This window comes from Vulpes vulpes, chromosome 6 (genome assembly GCF_048418805.1).
Source record: "Vulpes vulpes isolate BD-2025 chromosome 6, VulVul3, whole genome shotgun sequence".
In the NCBI taxonomy this organism is placed as follows: Eukaryota; Metazoa; Chordata; class Mammalia; order Carnivora; family Canidae; genus Vulpes; species Vulpes vulpes.
This window is the reverse complement of record NC_132785.1, coordinates 124003544-124028459: the sequence shown is the minus strand read 5'-3', so window position 1 is coordinate 124028459 and position 24916 is coordinate 124003544.

Sequence of the window (24916 nt, the reverse complement as noted above, 5' to 3'; positions counted from 1 at the left end):
CCAGATGCCAGGACCCCAGAACCCACCTTTCAAACATTCGGAGGCATTCTGCTCCATTGTCTTTCTCGAGCATGAAACAATGCCATCCGAGGGAAACTTGAAGCGATGATGTTTATTTAGAATTAGAATCGATTTTCATTTTACATAACACCTTTCATTTTCAAGGCCCCCAAAGTACTTTACAAAGCAATAAGCTAGACAGTAATATTGCTATAGACAAGTATAACCGTCATTATGCTTTCTGTAATAGCTCGCAGGCTTGGAAATTAGAAATCTAGGGAGGGAGATGGAGAGACAGATAAAGGGGGAACGAGGGACAGAAGGAGCTCTGTGGGGAGAGGGCGAGGGACGGAGGCAGGAGACCCAGAGACACCAGCAGAGGCAGAGGGTGACAAAGGAAGCTGGGAACGGAGGCCCAGCTTCCCGCCTGCGCTTTGTCGTTTCGGGACATTTCCAGTGGATGCTTTCCTTTCGTCTCCGAGTGACATCCTCAGCCTGACACCGGACAGACAGAGGAGGCTTTGGAAGCAGGCAGCCTGGGACTCGTATCCCAGCCCCTCTGACCGGCTGGTTGGCCCTGAGAGACTCGCTTAACCTCTCTGAGCGTCATCTTCCTCTTCCGTGAAAGGGAATCACGAGACCTATGCCGTAGAGCGGGAGAAATGAGACAGTACTGGTAAAGGGCCAAAGGCAGAAGAGGCACTCAAAGTCAGTTACGGCCCCCCTCCTCCCAGCCTCCCTCCGCATCACGAAGACGAGGCAAGCAGGTCCTATTGGATTTCCAGGACACAGAGGAATTGAGTAATCCTGCATAATGCTTCATGCCTTGCAAAGCCCATGATCTCATTTGATGAAATGAAGCCAACCTGGCCATGACAACAGTATCAGGAAGCACTTCTGACCTCCTCCCAGTGTCTCGACAACCTTGAAAGTTCAGCGTTAGTAACCCCATTTCACAGAAAAAGAGACCGAGGGTCAGAGAAGTTAAGGTCTCCGTAGAGAGTCAAGGCCAGGACTCACCCCGGGGCCTCAGGAAGTGAAGCTCAGGCTGCTTTGCCCCAGGCCTGGCTGTCTACTCCTGAAGGGTCAACGAGATTCAGCCCATGCCTGTGATGCCCCCACAACATGGATACAGACCTCACAGTTAGGAAACAATCCTTTAGGAAACTGATCGTGCTCATCCTTTAACTGCCACCAATACATGCTTCCTCGAAGCAAAGAAAATGCTTTGATTTTGCAATTTGGCTTTAGTGTAAAGGGGCACCGGCTCGCCATCGTCACGGTCCCTGGCGCAGAGACAGTGTGTGAACACGTTTGTGATGAATCTGGCGCTGGTTCTGTCCCTGACCCACGCGAGCGCCTCTCCACCAGCCTGTTCTGCACCGGGCCTTGCACTAGGTGTGCAAGCCCAGAGGGTGAAACCCCAAGGGACACCGACAGGTAGTAAGAGGCCCGATGGGGCGGGAGCAAGGCAGGGTTCTGGGGACGTTCGGGAGGGCTCATGCCAGATCCGATGCAAGAAGCGCCGTGGAATATTCTAGAGCAAATGACGGTGAAGACAATGGCAGAGGGGATGGAGAGAAAAGAAAGACTGGAGAGACCGGAGATTAAAGAAACAGGCCTTGCAGGTGCCATAGATGCAGGGACTCCAGGGAAAAAGCAGGCGGGGGGGGGGGGGGGGGGTCCCTCTCTCCTCTTTGCAGGGCCTTGCTCTCAGGATCCACTACAGAAACAATAACAATAATTTTTAAAAAAGATAAAGACGATGACTGGAAGCCCCGTTCGGCACAGCCCCTCCATCTCTGTGATGTGGCTGACCTCCGGCTCCCGCTGGCCGGGGCAGAGCCAGGCCACTCTGCCCGGCTCCCAGGGGCAGGCGGCCGCGCTGTAGGATGTATTACCGATTTTGATCAAATACAGTTTTTTTCTAATTGTCACCACGCAGGCGGCCTCGCGGGGCCGGTGTGACTCGTGCACGCCCGTGACAGGGGATCGGTCCCAGCAGCTGCTCGGTGCCAGCCCGCCTGTGTACGTACCTCTCCCGTCTTGTCACTCACATCTCCCCTAATTACGGAACATCTGCTTGCTGTGGCCATTAACACTTCGCTACCAGCTTGTGTGGTTTAATACCGATGACTCCTGACCTCCCCCAAGGAAGGCGCTTTCTGTCAAAATGTTCCCCCAAAGAAGCCAATTCTCCACGCAAAATGTGCACTTTCTTTCTTTTTTTTTTTTTTCAAATGCTACCTGACTACAGGCTTCTTTGGAAAGAAGCAAATGGGTTTGATGAGGCGCCACTCGGAGAAGCAGAGGGGGGGCACAGAGCAGTCGCAGCGACAGGAAACCTTTACTCTGTGTTATTCTGTTTGGGTCTGAGCCTTTAGGGATGGAAAAGTCAAGTCAGCTCGAGGGGTGGGAATGTCCATCTGAGTGACCCCCTTCCTCCCAGCCCCCCCCCATCTCTGTCCTCCAGCTAGAGGGCAGCAGAGCCACCACCTCCAGCTCTCTTCCCTACCATGACACCTGCCTACCTGAACACACACCATCCAAAGACAGTCCAGCTGCCCCTAGGATCATTTTAATTATGGGTTCCTGTGGCGGTGCGTGTGCTCCCCTGCACACCCGGAATCTTAAAACCTGGGGAAAGGGACTCCCCTTCCTCCACGGGTGATCTGGAAACGGCGCGATTGCCCGCGAACATCAGACGGCATTTAAAACAGTTCACAGCTTCCCTGGCTCTCCGATGACAACATGCTCAAAAAGTATAATAGAAATGCGAGGGGGAAATAGAGAAACAATCTTTCGTTCGACGCATAATGGATCACGCCGCAAACGGTCCCCAGCCAGGGGCTGACTGTCACCAGATTGCGTTTCGTGACTTCGCTCTGACGTTAAGACTCCCATCAGAAGGCATATTATAGCCCAACGTGGTAACACTAACTATATCGAAGGGAAAGCTATGCAGGATTGTTCTAATAAAAACGGGGAATGGGGAAGGAGTTAATTTTAAAGCCATCCCCAACATGATCCGTGAGTCGATGTGTTCTGAAGACGGTCTTGCACATTAGATGCTTGCCTCTGCTTCCTGTTTTGATGCGTGGCAAAGCCTCTTTCTTCCAGGAAAGAAAGAGTTGGGGATGGTTCCACAAACACCTTGCTTGGAAAAGTGGTCGGTGGGCTCGCGGTGATTTCCAACGCGGTCGGACCTTGCTTCCAAAACGGAAAAACATTCGCTCAAGGGCAGCCTGCCTGCAGAGCCGGGCTGCTTAAATGGGATGCAAGCTCGACCAGTATACTGGTGAAGCTAGGAGCTGACTTTAATTTTATTTTTCTCCAAAAGAGGCAAAAGTGATCACTGACCCGGGCACACGCAAATTCCAAAGAGAGCAATGTAATTAGGAGAGAATAATCTAGAGTGTTGCTGTTTTGCCCCATCACATCTAAAAGCATTCATGATACTTTGCTGCAGGGAATTTGCTGTGGCATCGCCCTGGTGCCGACAGACGCTTCCCTGGGAACTGAAACAGCCGAGGAGGAACACGAGAGGGAAAAAGGTGAAGGAATAAGTGGGTTAAAAAATACTGCAGGATACCTGTAAATACATTTTGTAAATGTGCATTTCCAGTATACGACATCGTCCTCGTTGTCGACCTCCCCAAAGCACCTACCCGAGAAAACGTTTCAACAAGGGGGAGAAATGATCTTGTAATCTCAACAATAAAAGCGTTTCCATCCTTTGTAGATGCTGACTTACAAAAAAAGTGCTTTCAAACAACAAAAGATGGAGTGGTAATTACATAAATCTCTTCATTCTTGATGAAGACACAATGGAGTATGAGCAAATCAATAGTGCTGCTGCGGTAATTCTTGTTTTTATGATGAGCCGAACGCAAACTTGTTAAAATTGAATTCTGCTCCTTGTGTATAAAAAAATTAGGATTTGCACAAATCCGGGGGAAAAGAACACATGTTCCGTAAATGCTTAATTTTTTTTTTCCGTGCTACTTAGGAGATTTATGGTGGCACAGAATCAGATCCAGAAATGAATGTGACACCAACAATGCAACGTTGCTGTCTGCATCCCCCAAAATGAGACCTGCCACCTTTCCGACATCTCATTTTAGTTGCTGCGCTGGAGAGGTTCGTAATGCCCAGAAATTACCTCCTCGATGTTTAGTCCCGCGATTAAATAAACGAAATACACCCTAAAGTCAAATATCTCCAACTTATTGCCAATAAATTGGCCGTAATGATTTTTTCTCCCACAACCTGCACTGGTAATATTTCCCATTCAAGAATAAGTGATCTTGTTGATTTTCCAAAGAAAAGGTAAAGATCATTGCATTTAAAAATAATTAATAGATGGGCCTGCATACCTTTGAATTAAATTAAAGGAAAAATATTTCTTTTTTGTAGAGATGATTGCATTCATATCCTGTTTGGTGTGAAAAGTAGATTCCAAAAAGCTTTTAACTAATTTGTTCAATTTGTTTCAAAGCCAACATGAATAGGCTTGGTGCAAATTCAGATTCATTAAAACTTAATTAATATGCATCATTATGCAAATGAGGTTGCAGTTAATGAGTTCTTAAAAGAAGCTTTCTTTAATTAGTTCAGTTTTAATGGCATCATCATTTATCTGACTTGTTTTTAAAGCCACATGACATGCAGAAAGTGACCATCCTCTACAATGTGCTGCCTAATTGCGTTTCATCCTAATTGTTTAATGTTGAAAACTTTGAAAAAGTTAAAATGTTTTGATATTCAGTTCTATTAAATGGCTTTCACAAACTTTTCCATTCTGGTGACAGAGATGTTCTTCCCCACCTCAGCTTTTTTTCCTACTGCCGCTTTTAATTATTTTCTTTTTTGACTTAGCCATTTTGATCACCTATTTTGATCCTATGAATATTATGTCCAGGCTTATACATTTGCACATTGATAAACCCGTCCTCACAGGTACACGTATGAAGCTGTGAATATAATTGCCCAACGAGCACACTTTATTGTTATGTGCATACATTAGTGCGGATTATTATACTTATGCACTTGAAAAATTAAAACGAGCCTTTCTTGAGGCCATCTGCTAACTTCAGGAAGCTGGGTAACATGCTTTAACACGAGATTTTAAAATGTAGTAATTCACAAAAATTACAGCCACCGCTATCACCAGCGTCGACATCAGAGATGCCTGCCTGGGAGATAAGAATGCTTAATAATTATTGGGGAATATGGAAATCAGAAAGAAAAAAAAAAAGGCAGGCTTCGTGCAGGAAAAAAAAAAAATGCTAACCCAGGAAATGACTTTGGAAGCTTTGAAAACACAATGGGTTTTTAAAACATTTTCAGATTTATGAAATATTGTGCTACACAATTACAATTGTGTTTTGACATGTGGCGCCGAATGTAATTCTTTGGGGGAGAAAAGGAAGATCTTTCACACACAGGGTCCTAGAGAGGGATGCAGTTTGCCGTAGAATACACGTTTTTACACTATTGTCAGGAGTTTTATAACTGAGGCCAACTACTCGCGTTTAGAGCTCCAAAATAAACATATGTGCTTTGCATTGGTTTAAGTGAAGTTTTGTGTTTTGTTTCAGCAGAGATTGAGCCATGCACGCTCCACCCTCATTAACAACAACAACAACAAAATGCCGTGTAAGCCTTGCATTTATCAAGACATGGGCCGACGCTGCATACATTGTACGTTTCACATAGAAGGAGAAAAAAAAAAAGGAAAATAAATATTCCAACCTTTTTTTTGACACTTAGTCTTTTGAGTATCACCAAGCATATCCTGATTAAATAACGGGGGAAGATGCATCTCCCGGAGAAGGGAGCTGAGAAACCATTATTTGGGGGATCTTTATAACGAGGGTGGCGTCTCTGGCTGGGAAGACGGTCGCCTCTCTCCCAAAGTCTGCTGGTTGCAGCAATGTAATTGGTATCACACTGCCATATGGTGATTGAGATCATATTAATAGAATTACATGAATAACTATTGGGGGAGGTTCTGTTTGCAAATAGGACATCACGTAAAAGTGTGGAGCAAAGCCATGTCATTATGGGATGTTTCCTCCAAGAGGGATATAACAGACTTTGTTATTCACAGACAAGGTAAGGAGGTAGCCGAGGTGGTCACCTTATCTTTTTTTTTTTTTTTAATTAATTTTTATTGGTGTTCAATTTACCAACATACAGAAAAACACCCAGTGCTCATCCCGTCAAGTGTCCACCTCAGTGCCCGTCACCCATTCCCCTCCAACACCCGCCCTCCTCCCCCTCCACCACCCCTTATCTTAATAAAAACAGAAAGCAGTGCAATCTAATGTGTCGAACCTGGAGCCCAGAAAAAGACATTGAGAAAAAAAAAAATTTTTTTTTTTTTTTTTTTTTAGCTTTTCAAACACAACGATGTTCTTCTTGACAGTGGGGGAACTTGTCTTACTTCTCTCTGTCCCACAGCACAGAACACGGTGCCTTGAACGTGGAAACGCTCTCTGAAGGTTTACCGTGTATATGAATGAATCCATTAAGTAAGGTCAGAATTTGCTAATACATCCTTTCTCTAGTACGTCCCCACGAAAATGTGCATTTACAAAAACAATCATATGGAAAAGGTGTAAATATAGTTACGGCCCCTAATCTCCCATCTACAGTGATAAAGAAAAATACTTCTGTCTGTATACGAATAAAAACAAGCTTCTGGTGGCACAATGCTTTAGAGTTTATAAAGCAATTTCCTGTACTTATCTCTTTGTAATTTTCATGACATCCCTCTGAAATTGGCAATGATATCTTTTTTTTTTTTTTAAACGAGGGTAGATAGCCCATCCCAGAGAGAGGCTGTGATTTGCTCAAGGTCACGGGGACAGAAAAGTGAGAGCTGAGGGGGTCAGTGCAGGACCCAGGACCCCAATGCCAGCACTCTCTCCGCTGCCATGAAGAGGCCTTGCGGCAGATTGATTTATAGCCGGTAGGGAAGAGCATGAGGACCCCAAGCTCCTGGTCAGAAAGGCCGAAGGGTGACATCACTGCATCTGCCCCCAGCCAAGGGGGTTCGCAGAAAGGATGAATTATCTGAAATCTACGGTGCCAAGGAGTATGTAGGTTTAGGGCTTTTCCGAGGCAATATGCAAAATGATGATGCGAATGGCCATCCATCATAATTATTTTAAAATTCAATAAACATTTAGTGAACACTTTTTTTGTGTCGGGCAACGTGCCAGGTGCTGAAAAAGCCTTAGTTTAGTTAATCCTCTAGACGCCGCTATTTGAGGGAGACAAGTGTGGGCACACTTTGAGGGAGCTGGCATTTGGAGAAGCTAAATGAGGTGCCCCCAAGTCGGAGAGTCAGGGTGAGAACCCGAATCCCCACTTGGCTTTGCAAAGGCTGTGCTCTTTCTCCTATCATCTGGACGGGGACGCCGAGCCCATTAATTAAAAATTGATTAAGACTGGACTGCATGTCCAGAGAAGTGGCGTTTATGAAGTGCGGTATCAGCTCACCATGAGGAAACGTGTCTGTGAATTAGAGGATTCAGAGAAGGCTTTGTAGATGAAGGAAAAACTGTGTTAGTCTGAGAATAATGACATCGGTCATGGCAACAGACACAGCAAGAATTAGCATCTGTTGGCGAGTTGCTGCACGCAGGTAGTCTAGAGTCTTTCACGGGTGCTGACTCATTTAATCTGCATTACAATTAGGAGGTGAGGCACCGCGGTTGCCCCATCCATGGGTCCCAAGATGAGTCCCAGAAAGGCCGAGCTGCCACCCAAGGCCACATGTGAAGGACAAAGCAGTGATGGCTTTCCTCTTAAAGTCCCATTGATCCTCCACCGTCAAAGATGAAGCATGTTCCCCATTGATGTACTTGGGGAAAATTTGCTTTGTTATTTGCAGAACCATTCATCAGAGAAGAAAGCACGTCTTCAAATCTCTTCCCAACATGCAAGGCCCAAATCCCAGTGACCCAAGGCACACCTTCAGCTGAGGGGTGGAAACAAGGCCGTCGTTCAATGCTCAGAGGCCAGGAGTCATCTCGCATGGCCCGCGTCCCCCAAGAGCTCCTAGCAGATTTCTGAGGTTTGACATTAATGGAGACATTTTTGGGGAATCGCAGTGGACAGCCACAGAAAACCAAAGTGGAACTGAAAATCTAGAGGGTCAAATACACTTTGTCGCGGTGGTTTATCTCTTTCTCACAGAGGAGGAAGAAGGCAGTAAAAACCAGAGAGAGCCAGGAAGACCCCATCAGCTCACAGGTTATCACCCGTCCTGGAGCTTCTGCACCCCTCCCGCCTGCACCCCAGTGAACCTCTGAAGTCGTCCTGGGCTCCCGCTCACTCTCGCTCTCTCTCTTTTTTAAGATTTATTTATTTCAGAGGGAGAAAGAAAGAAAGAGAGCATGTGAGTGCATGCGAGTGGTGGGGGCAGCCAGGAGAGAGAGAATCTCAAGCAGACTCCACCCTGAGAGGGGAGCCCACTGTGGGGCTGGATCCCATGAGCCCAAGATTATACCCAGAGCCGAAATCAAGAGTGCGTGGTTCAACTAACTTAGCCGCCCAGGCGCCGCACTCCTGTTCTCTTAATTCCCTCGTCCAAGGAACCTTGGCTGCCACTCTGAAGATGCAGATTGTACCTCGATGTGCTTGCAGCTGTCAGACCCTCGGCTCTCACGACCGTTACTAAAAGCCTTCATTCATCTCCTGGTCAGCCCTCCTTGCCTCCACCTTCAATTTGAATGCATTCGCAGTGCTGTCACCCAAGGACATTTGTTTTTTATTTTTTTAAGACTTTATTTATTCATGAAAGACACAGAGAAAGAGGCAGAGACACAGGCAGAGGGAGAAGTAGGCTCCCTATGGGGATCTCAATGTGGGACTCGATCCTGGGACCCCAGGATCATGCCCTGGGCTGAAGGCAGACGCTCAACCGCTGAGCCACCCAGGTGTCCCACCCAAGGACATTTAAACTCTGAATTTGTCACTACCTCTCTCACAAACATTCAATGGCTCCCCACTCCTTTCCAATGAAACACCGTCTTCACGGCCCAACTTTCGAGGCCTTCCATAGTTTTAGCCCAAACTATGCATTCAATCATATTTCTCTTTTCTTTTTTTGTTATCTGTCAAGTCAAACCAAATAACTCTTTCCCCCACAGCCGTCTAAACGATGCTTAGCTGTCTCATAATCATAAACATATTATATTGTATGTTCATGATAGGCAATTGATAAAACCACAGAAGAATAAAGGAAAAAATAAAAATACCCTGCAGTCTAAATACCCGGATATAATCCCTCAGATATAATAATTATGTTGGGTTATTTTTCTACAGTATGTATAATATAAAATAGATGTGATAAACACATATAACAAACCTGAGATCACTACGGAAAAACAATTATGCATTCTAGTTTTTTTTTCCCCCTAAGCAACAGAGTGTGAGCATTTTGTCACCTCCTTAAATATCTTTAAAAATCCTAACTTGAAGGAGTTATTTTAGAACAGTGCCTGGGACATAGCAGGTGTGCAATAAATGTTAGAATGCTAGCTCTCATCATTATTATTAGCTTTTATTATCCTCGGAAAACGTGATGCTTAATAACTGTATAATATTTGATTATATAGATATTCAGCAATTAGTTTGAAATATCCCTTGTGGTTAAACATTTAGTCTGTTCTGAATTTTATGCTCCCATAAACAACTCGGCAATGACTATTCACATGTGCATATGCATGTCTGCACATGTAGGCATCTGTCTGTGTGTATGTATGTGTGTATGTACGTCTTTGTGTGCACATATTTGCATACATATGTATGCATACATGTGTTTGTGTATGCATGCATGCGTGTGTGTGTGTGTGTGTCTGTCTGATGTCTGCTTATCATCTTGGAAGAGTTTCCTATTGCCAATAAATCCCCTAATTCTTTCTCCTTAAGGTGTTCTGAGTTTATTTTCTGCTGCAACTTATAGGAATCCTGACACAGCACATTTGGGCAAAACCTCACATCTCAAAATGGGCAGGGACAATCTTTTATTGTAGATGGTGGATCTGCTTCTCAGCAAGGCTCTCCTGGCTCTGCATACCCCCACTTAGTATGTCAGGGTCCCAGAGGCTGGCCCCTGCTTGGGTCCCAAGTGATGAGGCTGGGGGGAGAAGGCCAAACTGCCTCCTGGCTGTAAGAGTGGAGTCCTCAGGAAGAAAAATGTGTCCACAAACATGAGGATGTGGGGAGAGCACACAAGGGCTTCCCTGTGGGTCAGAGCACATGATGATGTGCTTTTGGAAGGTGGAGCCTGGAAGCGTGGGGAACACTGAGTGTTTGCTTTCAACCAAGTCCACGGGTGGGGAGTGAGTGGATAAGGATGCTGAGCCAATTTAGAAGCCCACCAAGAGTTTCCAATATGTTCATCTTGCCATCCCGTTTGTCCGCATTGTTCTCATTTGGCCAATTTGATAAATATAAATTGGCATGTCTTTATAATTCAATTTTTATTCCCTTGATTAACAATGACGTTGAGTTTTCTTGATATATATATGTTGTCTCTTTGTATTTCTTCACTGCAGACAGAGCTGGCTACGTGATTTACAGAGCTTGGTGCAAAATGAAAGTGGGGATGCTCCTTGTTCAAAAATCATTAAGAGTTTCAAGATGGTGGCAGTGAGGCATTAAACCAAGTACAGGATCCTTCTAGATACGGAGCCCTTTCTGGCTACCCAGGCCTCACAGCCACAAAGCTGGCTCTGACTGCAGCTTGTATTCTCATGTGTTTGACCCTTTTAATAGAAGTATTCCTTTTTTCTTCTTGATTTTTCCAAGCTCTTTATATAGCAAGTATACTGACATTTTGTCATATTTGTTATAAATGTTATTTATCCCATTAATGTGTGATTAACAAGAATGTGATGCATCCCCAGGGGGGCATTTCATCCTTGCATGGGGGTGTGAAGTCTCTATATTGCTCCAATTCTGCTCTCCAATAAAAGCCTACTTTAGCATCGGGTGTTGACTTCCAGTCACTGTGTTTGATCATGCCGTTCCCTCTTTCCACACACAAGCCTTTTTCCTACAGATTCACCCTGTGTAATCTCACCACTCTTCAAGGCCAGAGTCTGACGTCATCTTGTGCAGAAAGCATCATCCCTGATCCTTTGACCTGAAAGTCACCCCCACCCCCATAATCCTCTTCTGGATTCCTCTCTTAAGAAGCTTCCTGCTTTTAATCATGTTATCCTTACATGGGCATGGCTTCAGCCCCCTTGAGGAGCAAGCTTCTTGATGGCAAGGATCCTGTACTACTCATTGCTCACCCTGCATGTCATGCTATGTGTATATTTTGTCATCAATAAGTGACATTTATCAGGCACCTACTATGAGCTAGGCGCTCTTCAAAAGATTTATCTGTGTAGCTAGCTATTCTGAGTAATTCTAGGAGAGCAGATAAAGCTGGATGCTAATCAAAACTAGGGCCTTATTCTGTTCTGACCCGCAATGATGTTTTATCTCCTAGTCCATTCTCAGGTGAGTCCCAAAGTGATCAATAAATGTTAGGTCCCATCATCATCATCATCATCATCATCATCATCAACATCATCATCATCATCATCAACATCATCATCATCATGGCTTTTGACTCAGGTACTCAGTCAGCAGGCAAACACTGGGTACTCAGCAGGAGGCAGGCAAACACTGGGTCATTTAATCCTGGAAACAAATATATGAAGTAGAGAGTTTTACTAACCCCATCGTACAGGCGGGAAAGAAAGGTTGAGGGCTCTAGAGTCAGTAACCGATGACGCTGGGATGTGGACCCTTTGGCCATCTGCCTCCACCGTTCTCGAAAGTGCCATCACTGGGACTTCCCTTCATCTTGAGGAGTCGGTGCAAAGGTGATGAATTTGCGTGCCGTGGGGCAGCAGTGATAGGAGAGAGCATGGCTCCTTTTTTTTGTTTCACTGTCATGGGCTTATCTGGACTCTAAGTGTGGTTGTGCTGAATGAATGAAGAGGAGCCCAGGAGGAATCACAAGGTTGCTTCCCAAAATCCCAAGCTGAGACAAGACTTCAGGGACTTGTGTCCCCAGACCATGGTCTACCCCATAAATCCACATGATATTTATTTTAAACAATTAACTGATACTTATTGAGCTTCTTGGATACTGGGCACATGATGTTTTGAACAGATGAGGCTCTAGGGGGTCAGAGAAATCAAGAGTCCTGCAGTCCAGGAGCTCAGAAGTTGGGGCAGAAAAAGTCACATGGTCAAACCCAGATATGTCTGAGGCTGTTCATTCATGAGCCAGAGAAGCCCTCCTGCAAAATTATTCATTCTCTCCTTGGGCTTGAGAGCTTCTCCTCGCATCTCCCACCGAGCCAGCTGTGCATCCATCCCTTTAGGAGTCAACCCACTTTCTCATTTATCTAGCCATCTAGCTACCCACCCAGCCACTCAGTTTTTCGCTCATTGATCTCATTGCTCATCTGCTCCTTCATTGATTTGTGAAACATGTATCAGGTCCCCACTGTAGCAGAAATTGATTTAGACACCGGGGAAAATGTATAACCCAAATTAACATTTAAACAAAACGAATTCCAGAAATAAAAAGTTCCTGGCTGCCCCTGATATATATGTTACAACTCTCATTTTGCACCACTTGATCTAGCAAATTAAGACTAACGTGATTTGTAGACCCTGTAGCTAAATCAAGTTGGCGAAGTGTGGGCCCAATGAATGCTTTGATGGAATGACCTTCAACATCCTGTGTATTTCCAAGCCCCAAACTCACTCCCTCTAATCTACTTTGTATCTCTTGGGTACCTATAGTTTAAGCCTTCAGGGCCCTTTATATAATGACCAACTGACAAAAATGTCATTTTTTTAGAAATTACTGTCATTCAAAACCAAAACAGACTGACAAGACTCACCAAGTATGAATCCTTAATGTGAGGTAATACAATGTTTTAGATACGATATCGTCCAATAAGTAAATTTTATTTCATTTTAAAGATTTTATTTACTTATTCATGAGAGACACAGAGAGAGAGAGGCAGAAACACAGGCAGAGGGAGAAGCAGGCTCCATGCAGGGAGTCCAATGTGGGACTCGATCCGGGAACTCCAGGATCACACACTGGGCCGAAAGCAGGTGCTCAACCACTGAGCCACCCAGGCGTCCCAAATAAAAGTATTTTAAAGATCGTGTCTCTCTTGCCCTTACATTCATTTTGACATACGCCGGTATTAAGCCAGTCTCCTGTAACTTAATAAAGGAAGAAAAGGTTCAAACATTTCTGATACTCCTTCTCAACATAAAATGAGGGGGGAAAAAAAGAGCAAAATGTCGTATCATCCTCTTTTAATTGATATCTCGTCCTTTGCGTAAATTACATGTCAGACGAACTGTCTATTTTAAGAAGAATATTGATATTTTATTCCCATCACCTTTTTTTCCCCCGTGGAAGGAATGAAACATTAAAACGGTGATTATATATGAATCACACCTTATACATGGGAGGTACAGTATAATTAGAAAAATAATTTTACCACTTGTAGTACAGTCTTGCAAAACAGAACACTGGAGGCTGTGTTTAACGCACATGATTCGACTAGATGGGGTCTGTGAGAGATGCAGAAGGAAATCACGTCCAAGAAGCTCGTTTCCCAAGGTACCTGCTTGGGGAGGATTGTCTGAGTTTGCACCTGCATGTCGTGCTCACCATGACAGGAGAGGACCCATCCATTCAGAAGTCCGAGCGAGATTCCCAGGGCTAAGCACCAATGGGACGATGGGGCTGTAGCGACCCTGATGGGCGGTGGGCTGGGGTGCTCCGTTAGGATGTGGACTCGTGTCCATGTCTATAGCTATACCAGAGAGAAAGGGAATGCTCTGCAAGAGAAGCAGCAGAGGCCATGCAGGTGTTTGGCTCAGGTGACAAGAGGGTGGCAAACAGAAGTTGGGATGGACGGGTGCCAGGGAAGCAGAGGGAAGTCACCGAAGCCTAGGCACCTGCACAGCCAGGGCCTGCTCGCTGCTCCTGGGCACACACACTCCCAAAACTTCTGAGTCCAACACCCACATCCTGTGCGCAAGAAGCCGTTTCCAGATGTGGTGGGTGCAACCCCCCACAGGGACCCTTGGAAGACCCTGGTTGGGCACTTAGGACAGTCTGGCTGGGATTACAGTTGGTGTGCAAACATTGGCCTGAACCACACCCCTACTCCACGGTAAGTTCCCTGACCATGGGGAATAGAGAGGAAGGTCTTACCCTGATCATGGGGAGGACAGGCCTCTATTCTATGGGGAATAGAGGGAAGGGTCTTACCCTGACCATGAGGAATAGAAGGGAAGGTCTACCCTGACCATGGGGAGTAGAAGGGAAGGTCTACCCTGACCATGGGGAGTAGAAGGAAAGGTCTTACCCTGACCATGGGGAGTAGGAGGAAAGGTCTTACCCTGACCATGAGGAGTAGAAGGGAAGGTTTACCCTGACCATGGGGAGTAGAAGGGAAGGTTTACCCTGACCATGGAGAGTAGAAGGGAAGGTCTACCCTGACCATGGAGAGTACAAGGGAAGGTCTTACTCTGACCATGGGGAGTACAGGTAAGGTTTTAGAGTCTGGACAACTGAATTTCCATCCATGGTTCTCATTTTGGAGTGACTTGAAGCCATTCCTTCCTCCACCTGCCCGAGCTTCCACCTCCTCATACATCAGGGATCACAGTTCCATATAACATGCCTCTGAGAGTTGCTGCAAGATTCGAGTGAGTGTGAGCCTCAGGATGCAGACTGGCATATCACAGTTTGTTTATTGTGCGTCTATTTTTACTTTTCTACTTTTCATTCCTTAATCCCCAGCACCCAACACAATGCCTTGCATAATGAAGGTAAGCAACAAATGTTTGTTGAATTTAGTTGACTAGAGTTTGGATTCAATTGCAAAACTCTAGAAAAATGGGAAATCCACACTTTTTTTTTCATTCAGATTTGATACCCCCCACCCCCAGTCAAAAGATAGGCTTATTGTGTTTCCTCAACAAATGCATCTGAAACTCTTATTAGGTGTCCTATAGGTGCTGAGGACACAGAGATAAAGGAGCCCTCAGCCTGAGGCTCATGCTGGTGGGGAAGGTAGACATTCTAGTAAATGAATGGCTTCATGGGGATCCCTGGGTGGCGCAGCGGTTTAGCGCCTGCCTTTGGCCCAGGGCGTGATCCTGGAGACCCGGGATCGAATCCCACGTCGGGCTCCCAGTGCATGGAGCCTGCTTCTCTCTCTGCCTATGTCTCTGCCTCTCTCTCTCTCTCTGTGACTATCATAAATAAATAAAAATTAAAAAAAAATTAAAAAAAATGGCTTCATGTATTGGAAATGCCAAGGAGGAGGTCTTAATAAGGCAGGCAGGGCATAAAGGAGGCAGTAGACAAATCTCCCTAAAATCTAAAATCCTTCCTCTGGCGCACAAGGACCCCTCTGACCCCCTCTCCCACTACCTCTGCCACCTCATCTCCCACCACCCTAATCTTTCAGCATGATCCCCCACAACCGGCCTCCTTGCTGGTCCTCAAGCACACGAACAAGGGTACCTCAGAGCCTTTGCATTTGCTGTTCGCTCTGCCTGCGATGCTCTTTCCCTACATGACTCACTTGCCATGAGGGTTCAATTTATGTCAACTTGACTGGGCCACAGGGTGCCCAGGTATTTGTTCGAACATTTTTCTGAGTGTGCCTTGGAGTGTGTTTCTAGATGAGATTAACATTTGAATCAGCAGACTGAGTAAAGCAGATTGCCTTCCCTAATGTGAGTGCGCCTCACCCAGGGAGTGGAAGGCCTGAAGAGAGCAAAAGGCTGAGTAAGAGGGACTCTCCGTACCTGAAGGCTGTGGAGCTTAACACTGGATTTCTTCCCATCTTCAGACTTGAAACTGAAACATCAACTCTCACTGGGTCCTGAGCCTGTCTGTTTCTGGACTCGAACTTAACGCCTGGTTCTCAGGCCTTCTGACAGTGATGGGGACAATGCCATTGGTTCTCCTGGATCTCCTGCTCGCCAAATGCAGATGTTGGGACCTGTCAGCATCCATAATAATTATGTGAGCTAGGATGCCCGGGTGGCTCAGTGGTTGAGCTTCCACCTTCGGCTCAGGGCAAGATCCTGGGGTCCTGAGATCGAGTCCCACATCGGGCTCCTTGCAGGGAGCCTGCTTCTCCTTCTGCCTGTGTCTCTGCCTCTCTCTGTGTCTTATGAATAAATAAATAAAATCTTAAAAAGTATGTGAGCCAATTCCTTATAAGAGATTTTGCATGTGTGTATACACACACACACACACACACACACACATCCTTATTGGTCCTGTTTCTCTGGAGAACCTTAACACACCCTCTCACTTCATTTGGGACACTGTTCAGTCTTCCCCACTAAGCTCATCTGAAGTAGCAGCTCCTCCTACACTCCACCACTTGCGCTACTCTTTCCCTTCATACACGACACCGTCCAGCATTACGTAACACATGTATTTGTTTATCTGTGATTATCAGGTGTCCTGACTGAACTACCAGCCCCAGAAGAGCAAGGGCTTGGCCTGTTTGCTCATTAACATGTCCCAAGTGCCAGCAAGGGTGCCAGACATTCATGAATGTTTGATGAACGAATGAATGAACGAATGAACGGTGCAGTGGGAGCTGGGATCTGAAACTTCTGTCATCAGGGGTTCAACGGGGAAGCCCAGAGAGAAAGGGATGCTTTTTTCCTGGTCCCACATTTCAAGAAGGAAATAAACGTTGCCAGACAAAACAGATCCCTCAGCAATGAAATGGGTTGTGGGGCTATTTCTTTTCTCTTTCTTTAGGAAGCTATAAGGACAGCTCCGTTTATCTTGTTCCGAGCACTGTAAGGGGTAGGCTGTAAATAGGGAAGAGGATATAAAGCTGATGACTGCTAACCCTCTCTTCCCCACCGAGGCTTCTGCTCAGGCCTACTTAGCATTTCAATCTTTATAAACTCAATGGGCCATACAACCCTCTTTTATATACACTCGCCAATTAACATTATTCTTTAATAGGAAGAAGTTTAGGGGATTTTCTTAAAAGTTGGATTCAAAGTAACATGCTTAATCACGAAAACCCAGTGCTAATGAGTGCGGTGGGATTGAAGGCAGTTTGGGAAGTTACACTCAGCACTTTTACGTTTGTTTCTCGTGACCTTACAGATGCTTGCAAAAGAGCCTCCTTTTGAGGCATTTAAGGCCTTCTCTGATCAAACCCTCAACTGTCTTTTCCACCCTGCTTCTCCTCCATCTCCCTGGGCTTTCTGACCTCCAGACACACCGAATCGCTCAATGTCATGTCACGCCTCTGTGATTCTTCCGACACTGTCTCCCTTCTGCAGGAGGGTCCAAGCCCACTGTGTCAGGCCACCAGCATTTAGCCCTTCAGTAGCCACACTCCACAGGGACACCAGATGCTATTTAAGTCCTAAACCTTTCAGCATTCAGTCCCCTGGGCGTGGTGATTGGTTCAGGCATCAGCATGTGACCTGGGTTGGTCCAATCAGAGGGAGTCTGGGAATTATTGAGGAAACATCCAGAAGACAAGCTTGCAGGCTCTACTTGAAACTGCAAGTGGGGGTACCTGGGTGGCTCAGAGGTTGAGCATCTGCCTTCGGCTCAAGCCATGACCCCGGGGTCCCAGGATCGAGTCCCACTCCGGGCTTCCCTGCATGGGGCCTGCTTCTCCCTCTGCCTGTATCTCTGTCTCTGTCTCTGTCTCTGTCTCTCTCTCTCTCTCTCTGTGTCTCTCATGAATAAATAAATAAAATTTTATATATATATATAAAGGAAGTGGGATATAAGACCTGCTATCAGCATTTTGCCACCACTAGGGCAAAAGAAGAACCAGCAGCAAAGCCACAGAGCCCAGTGACTGAGCAAAAATCCAGGCCCTGCCTGCAACATTCGGTGCTTGAATTCAACCGTGTCTCATGCCTGATGTTTGAGCTTCTCAGTTAAATAAGTCAAAAGAACTTGATATTATTTGCAACAGAAATTGTCCACCTGAGATGCCCCCTCCCCAACCGTGAGATTAGAAGCTTCCAGAAGATAGGCTCTGTATCTAGATGGCCCGTACACCTTCTCTAGTCATTCCGGACAATGTTTTACACGTAGTAAGTGCTCACTTAATGCTTGGTGAGTGTACTCAATGAAATGAAAAAAAAAATTACTGTTTTATTACTTGGCTGTACTCACTGGGCTAAAATGCTGAAGCTTTTATTTGATGTAATTATGATCTAGCACCTTCAAGCAATTTTGTGTATAAAAAGTTCTGGTGGGGACATTTGTCTTCATTTAAGTGTTTCCATGGGAGAAAAATGTTCAAATGCATTAATGTTTTTGTGTTGAATATGAGATGAAACTCCTAAAGACTAATTTTCCAGATTACTTATTTTATATTTAGTGCCATTAATTCCACATGTGTGAAAAACATATAATTATACCCACACTATTAGTACTGAATAAAATTCTGTATTATTCAAGTGTAGTAATAGATAAATTGGCACTAGACTCATGTACACAAATGAGGCTTTTGAACTTTAGTGTGATTTCAATTATCTTACTTTAGCATCAAAAGTGCTCAGCAAAATGCCTAGATTTTGCATTTGCTAAATATTTCTCCACCTCTACCCTTATTCCAGTAAAACACCCACATAATAAATTTCTGTGGACACAGGACTCTTTGCAGCCTATGAAAAGTATGTGTTGTTCAGTGGAAGGATACCAGTAGAAGGGCATTTCCCAAATACTGGGAACCCCAGTGCTTTGAGATGCTCCTTGAAAAAAGAACTGTGTTGATCAAATGGGTTTAGATGATGCTACATCTGACACCCCCTCTTCAATCCTCAGGAGGCATGTTTAAGGCTCTGAGAAGTCCTGCAATGAGGAAGCCCATGGAATACTCTTCTAGGCAGCATTCCTCATGCTTTCCTGAGCACTGGTCCCCTTTTTGCTCAACACCTATTAAGTCCATCAACAGTTTCCGGAAGAGGCTGCCCTAACAACTTAATGTTAGCTGGACACTGGTCTTACCTGCCCATTTGCCACTCAGAGGAGCTAAGTTACTTTTACCCCTCCTGGACTGATTCCTCAAATGAACAAGAACATGCCTTTAAAAAAAAACCAAACAGTTTATTCATTTTGAGGAGCAAAGGAGAAATCTGTCCAGCCTGCTCCATAGAATAGAATCTCTCACTTATCTTCTTCCTTCTCAAATACAGAAAAGACTATTTTTTGAGCACTCTCAATGCATCAGTGAAAGTCCAGATTCACACGTCAGCTGGGCCATCCCAGCCCCTCCACCCACTTGAGCCCTTACCCTGTGATGTCTGCAAATCCCAGGCAAGGCCTCCCCATCCTTGCACTTGTGTTCTGTGCACTGTCTTCTCTTCATTGTGACATAAAACAAACCCACCACAGCAGGCACCCACGGTGGTGGTGACATGACCACATGCTTGGGTATACCAAAGGCCAAGTCCTTACTCAATCAGAATGCTTACTAGCATCACTCCAAGCAAGGTGGCAGTGGTAAAGATCACGGGGGTGGGGAGACAGAGCTGTGTGAAGTGCTGGGGAGGGAAGCCCACACTTACCCAGGGGCAGCCAGGAGAGCTTTCCATAGGACGTGACCTTCATGCAACCCAAGTCACAGTGGAAATGTAGGATCACCTATTCTTTTGAGAAAGGGGTTTGAGGAAGAGCTACCTCATACATACCATGGAAAGAAAGGCCCAGGTCTACTGTACATGACCTACTCTGCTATGCCATGGCTTCTTGATTCATGAAATCATGTTGGTGAGAGAATTAAAAGTGCTTAGAACCAATCAGGTTGGTGAGAGAATTAAAAGTGCTTAGAACCATGCTTGGCACAAGCCTGGGCTTCAGTAAAAGTAGCTGCCACTGACATCATTGTCATTCTGACTCTTGTTGCTGTTACATGGTCTAAGCTGGCCAGAAGGTCAAGTTCCTGAAAGGTGAAGGTAAGGAATTATTGGGGAAACAAGTGAACAGAGCTCAGAGGCAGAAACCATGATAGATAAGGTGGCATTGTGAGTTAGTGGGGAGCCTCCGTGCTGGGCATGAGATTCTCGACTCCTTGTTGCTAGCAGGTTCTCGGTAGCCCTGGAACAAATGGATGAACTGCCATTGACTTCGGGCACACTCCTCTGGGTTAGGAAGCTGGGTCAGGGCACTGATGTCTGCATCGACACCATTCACAGAAACTGAGGCAAGACGGGGAAGAGTGCAGGTGATCACACCTTGGGCAAATGTTCGTTGCTGGGCAGAGGGGAGAGCACATTTCCACTGTGGATCAGTGGTGCTGGAACACGGTCCTCTACCAAGTCTTCACATGCTTCCTTTCCTTCTGGAGAGAAATCCCACTGATGCTTGTGCAGAGACATCCATGAGTTTGCCCCTGGGAAGCCTTGTCCAGCACAGAGGCTCATCTTTCCCTTCACTGGCCCCTTCTGCCCTTCTTCTGTGGGCTCACCACCGCCGGCTCAGCAGTGGCTCTTGGAGAACATTCCCCAGAGCATTCTTCAGATGAAGCCTCTGAGATGTGCAATGATGTCCACTCCTCTGCCTCATTCCCTGTCCCTGTCGTGGCTGCGTATCAGCTCTGAGTGCCAGAGAGCAGTTCAACGGTCTTCTGGGTTGGAAAAGAAAAACAAAACAAAAGCCAGAACTAATCCCAAACCAAGAATTTTTGATATATGGCACCAGAGATCAAGGCATAGCACTAAAATTCTAAAATTTGTCCCCATCAGAATCCCTAAGGACAAAACTGGACCTTTCCAGAACACCATGAATTGGCAATTGAGTCTATGACATAATGGAGTCAGGGTAGCTTATCCTGAACAATGATGGAAAACAAAATATACCAACTTTCTTCCATCTCCCATTTACAGACAAATTTAGATACATAAAAGCTCAACCAGAATATAAAAGTTTGTGAAAATAATTCAAAAGCTTTTCATGCATTCACTTACAAAATATTTTTACCATGCCAAATATTTGTTCCGAGCACCATAACTCCCTGTGATGTTCCTATTCACTTTTTTGTCGTGCTGGATGGGGGAAGGGGGGTATGGGACAAGGTGGCTCATATCGTGATGACTCAGAATGTCAAATGTTACCTCCACGCTATAGGACTGGCTTTTTCCCTCGAAAGAGGACTGGAAACGTGAGATATCACTTTTTATTAGTGCAAATTTCAAAATCTAAGAGAATGGTGGTGGGTCAAGAGGCCCCAGGCATTCTTTCTGAGCCACTTTTTTTTATTCCCCCTTCACTGGATCTCTTACCCACCATCATTGTGAATACAAAGCTTCCAGAAGCTTCTATTAGAATTTAGACAAGTTAGAAGTTTCCATGCATTTTGCTAATCACTAAAGGATAGCAGCTAGAAAAAATAGATCCTACAAGAAGTATAAAGTGAGCCCAGCAGGCAGAGGCCAGCCCTCTGACCCCACCACCCACGGAGTTCCATACTGGGCCCATTCCTCACTCTGTCGGAGGAGGAACCACATTCTGGCGCCAATTCATAGTGACCCTGCCTGGCTTCTTGCTTCCTGGCTCTGTGCCTGGTTTCATCGTTGTGGAGTCTGCCCTACAAGAAATCCGCCACCCAGGAGCTGGTCCCCTATTTCTCTTCACGGGTGTATGAGTTCCCTGTGGCTGCTGTAACAAATTACCACACGCTTAGCGGCTTAGAACAACACACAAGCTTATCATCTTACAGTCTGGAGGTCAGATGTCCGTAATGAGTCTTTCAGGGCTTATACCAAAGTATTGGTAGAGTTGCAGTCCTCCTGAGGTCTCTCAGGGAAGTCTGTTCCCTGCCTTCCCCAGCTGCTAGAGGCCACTGCATTGTTGGGCTGTAGCACTACGGTGTCTGTTTGTAGTGTCACCCCCTCCTTCTCTGACTCTCACCCTCCTGCCTCTCTCTTCTAAGGACCCTTATGATGACAGGGCCCACCAGATAATCCGGGACCATATCCACATTTCTTTGATACCCTCTACAAAACCCCTGTTGTCATGTGAGGGAACCTGTTCTGAGGTTTGGGGAATAAGGGCAGCGACGTCTCGGGAGACACGTTTCTGCTGACCACAAGGGGAAGAAGTCCAAAAGGAGATACCATTTGTTATGGACTGAATGTGTGTGTCCCCTTATAATTCATATGTTGAAACCTTACCCCCACTGTGATGGTGCTAGGAGGTGGCCTTTGGGACGCGATAAGATCAGACGAGGTCCTAGGGTGGAGGTCCCGTGGTGGGAGTCATCAGAGAGCCTGCGTCTCCCCTCTGCTGTCCTCCACGTGATGATACAATGAGAAGTTGGCAGTAGGGAACCAGGAAGGAGCCGTGCTGGCACGTCCAGCCCCCAGAACTGTGAGAAATAAATTTTCTGTTGTTCATAAGCTGCCCAGTCTATGGTGATATAGCAGCCTGAACGGGCTGACACCATTTATGCCCCCCGAAAGCTCTCCCCTTCTAGACAGGCAGACCTCGCCTTGCCATGAGTGTACACCTCTACTTCCTGGCACATCCCAAGACCCCTTGTCCTTGGGCAAACTTAAGTGACTAGTTCTCTCCAGTGAGGTGCAAGCAAAATATGCATCGCTTCCTGGCAGGAGCATTGGGTGGAAGTACAAGACCATCCAGAACACTCTTCTTCCTCTTCCCCGGAACTCAACTGAGCAGAGCCCCAGGCAGACCATGATGGATATGCATTAGGAATCAACCTGTTCCATAAAATACAAGATGCCTGGTTAAATTTAAATGTCATGTAAACACGTCATTTCAAATATCTCCTGGGGGCATAAATACACTCAAAATATTATAATTTTTTCTGAAATTCCAATTTACCTGGGCATCCTATATATGTTGATTGGCTAAGTCTGGCAATCCTAAGGGCCAGTGAGAAATAAGCCTTTGTTCAGACGCTGAGATCTGTGTGTGTGTGTGGGGGGGGGCATAGGTACTTGTCACCCCAGCAGAGCTAAGCCTTCTGACTGCCACAGCCCACTTGCTTAGGGGGGTCATCAATACTGCAATCACCAACGGCAAGTCACGCCACCCTAGCTGGCGTACGAGACCAAAACCGCATCTTACTCACCAGCCCTTGTTGGCAGCCTTGGCGAGCAACAGAGTAGGCAGGTCCGGACCCTACAAAGCACTTATGTCAATTTATGTCCACCCAAGGAGGTCAAATAGCAATGTTCTTTCCTCACTTCGTAGAAGAGGGAAGGGAGCATTCTCGATGTTCAGTCTTCCCCCATGACTGTCAATCTTTTCCCATGCTTTTTACTTCAACCTTTGGTGTCCACTGCTGCTTGGCAATGCTAGAATCACTTAGCAGATGAAATGTGATTTAGCACAACATGATATATTTTGTCAGTTTCGCTTTACTATACCCGTATTTCATGATGTGTGCAGAGAAGCCCTGGTATAGTGTTTTAAATTAGAAAGCACTTTTATATCAACTGTGTGATGAGCCCTCTTGTTGACACTGGTGATGGCCACACTTGCTGTAAAATGCTTTTTAAAGCCACCAAAATTGCATCTGACAGTCAACCGATGTAAGTGGATTTGTAGCAGTTGTGGAGAAAACAAAAGCACCCAAGGCATGGATTTACCCGTGAACTCAAAGGACAGGGGACCGCGATGCTAGCTTTGTCCTGCTGTTCACTCACCTGGAAGCTGGGCCCGGGTGGGGGCTGGAGTGCCGCGCTCTTAAACACAACAGCAGAGCTGCCGGTGTCCGCTGGTCATCTCCTTCCTGATAAACGGATCAGTTACTAAAGTGCGAGGGCACCTGCTGGCAGGTGTGCTGGGAGTGGTTTCAGACGGGAGGCGCAGACAGCGGGCTCGGAGGAGCAAGCATCACTTTGCGGCATGTGGTGGCACCTGGCGCCGGTGCCTGGGGTGTGCTGTGTCGTGTGTCGGAGCTGTGGGAGAGGGCTGTGGCCTGCAGAGGCTCCCGGCCACCCACCCGGGCACTGCCTCCCCTACCTGGGGCACAAGCCCCCCCAGGGCTTCAGTCCACAGCTTCCAGGGGATTACAAGAGCACAGGAGATGTGCTCAAGATCATCAGATCCAAGAGCAAACAGGGCATAGAAGTTTCAGAGTTCTCGATTTCCTCCTTTCTGTGTGAGAACTTCCAGCCAGTGGCGTCTGCTAAAGGCATTGTGTTGAGACGTGGACCTTTAGAGAGACATTACCCAGGGGCTTTAACGCTTCCCCCGGCCTGCTCCCTGGAGGGGATGTCCACCCAGGGACGTTGTGTGCCCCTGGGGCCTGAGCCACCTGCGCAGGACCCGTTCCCAGGGAGGAGGTGAGCGAGGGAGGAACGGCAGCAGAAGCACGCTCTGCGGAGAGCGGAACTGACTGCAGGCTCCTGCAGGATGGGGGTAAACTGCAGAGGTTCGGTGATCAGAGAAATCGGTTAGGGTGGTGCAGACCTGAGTGACTTTACAAAGGTTGGGACTTTCTTCGGCCCCTGGATGAGGCCCATGATTGAAAGAGGACGGACAGGACCAGGTGTGCCGGGTGGAGTCAGCACAGGTGCCCGGTGGTGTGGGCACCAGAGCGACAGCAGTGCTGCACTCTCTCCAAAATGGCAAAGGGTAATAGACTCCTGGACTTGGAAGGAATCGTGCCATTCATGTTTATCAAACTTATTTACAAAAATAGCAGGGGCTCTTAAAGTGGGGAGAGCCTCCTGTGTACCCAGAACCCAGATTCTACCAGAAAGGTCTTGCCGTCCCCACTGTCGCCATCACTTCCATGGCGCCCCTCGCTGCAAGGTTTCCAGGCCCTGCTGAGCCATGTTCAAGAGCGGAGGGTCTCTCCTCAAG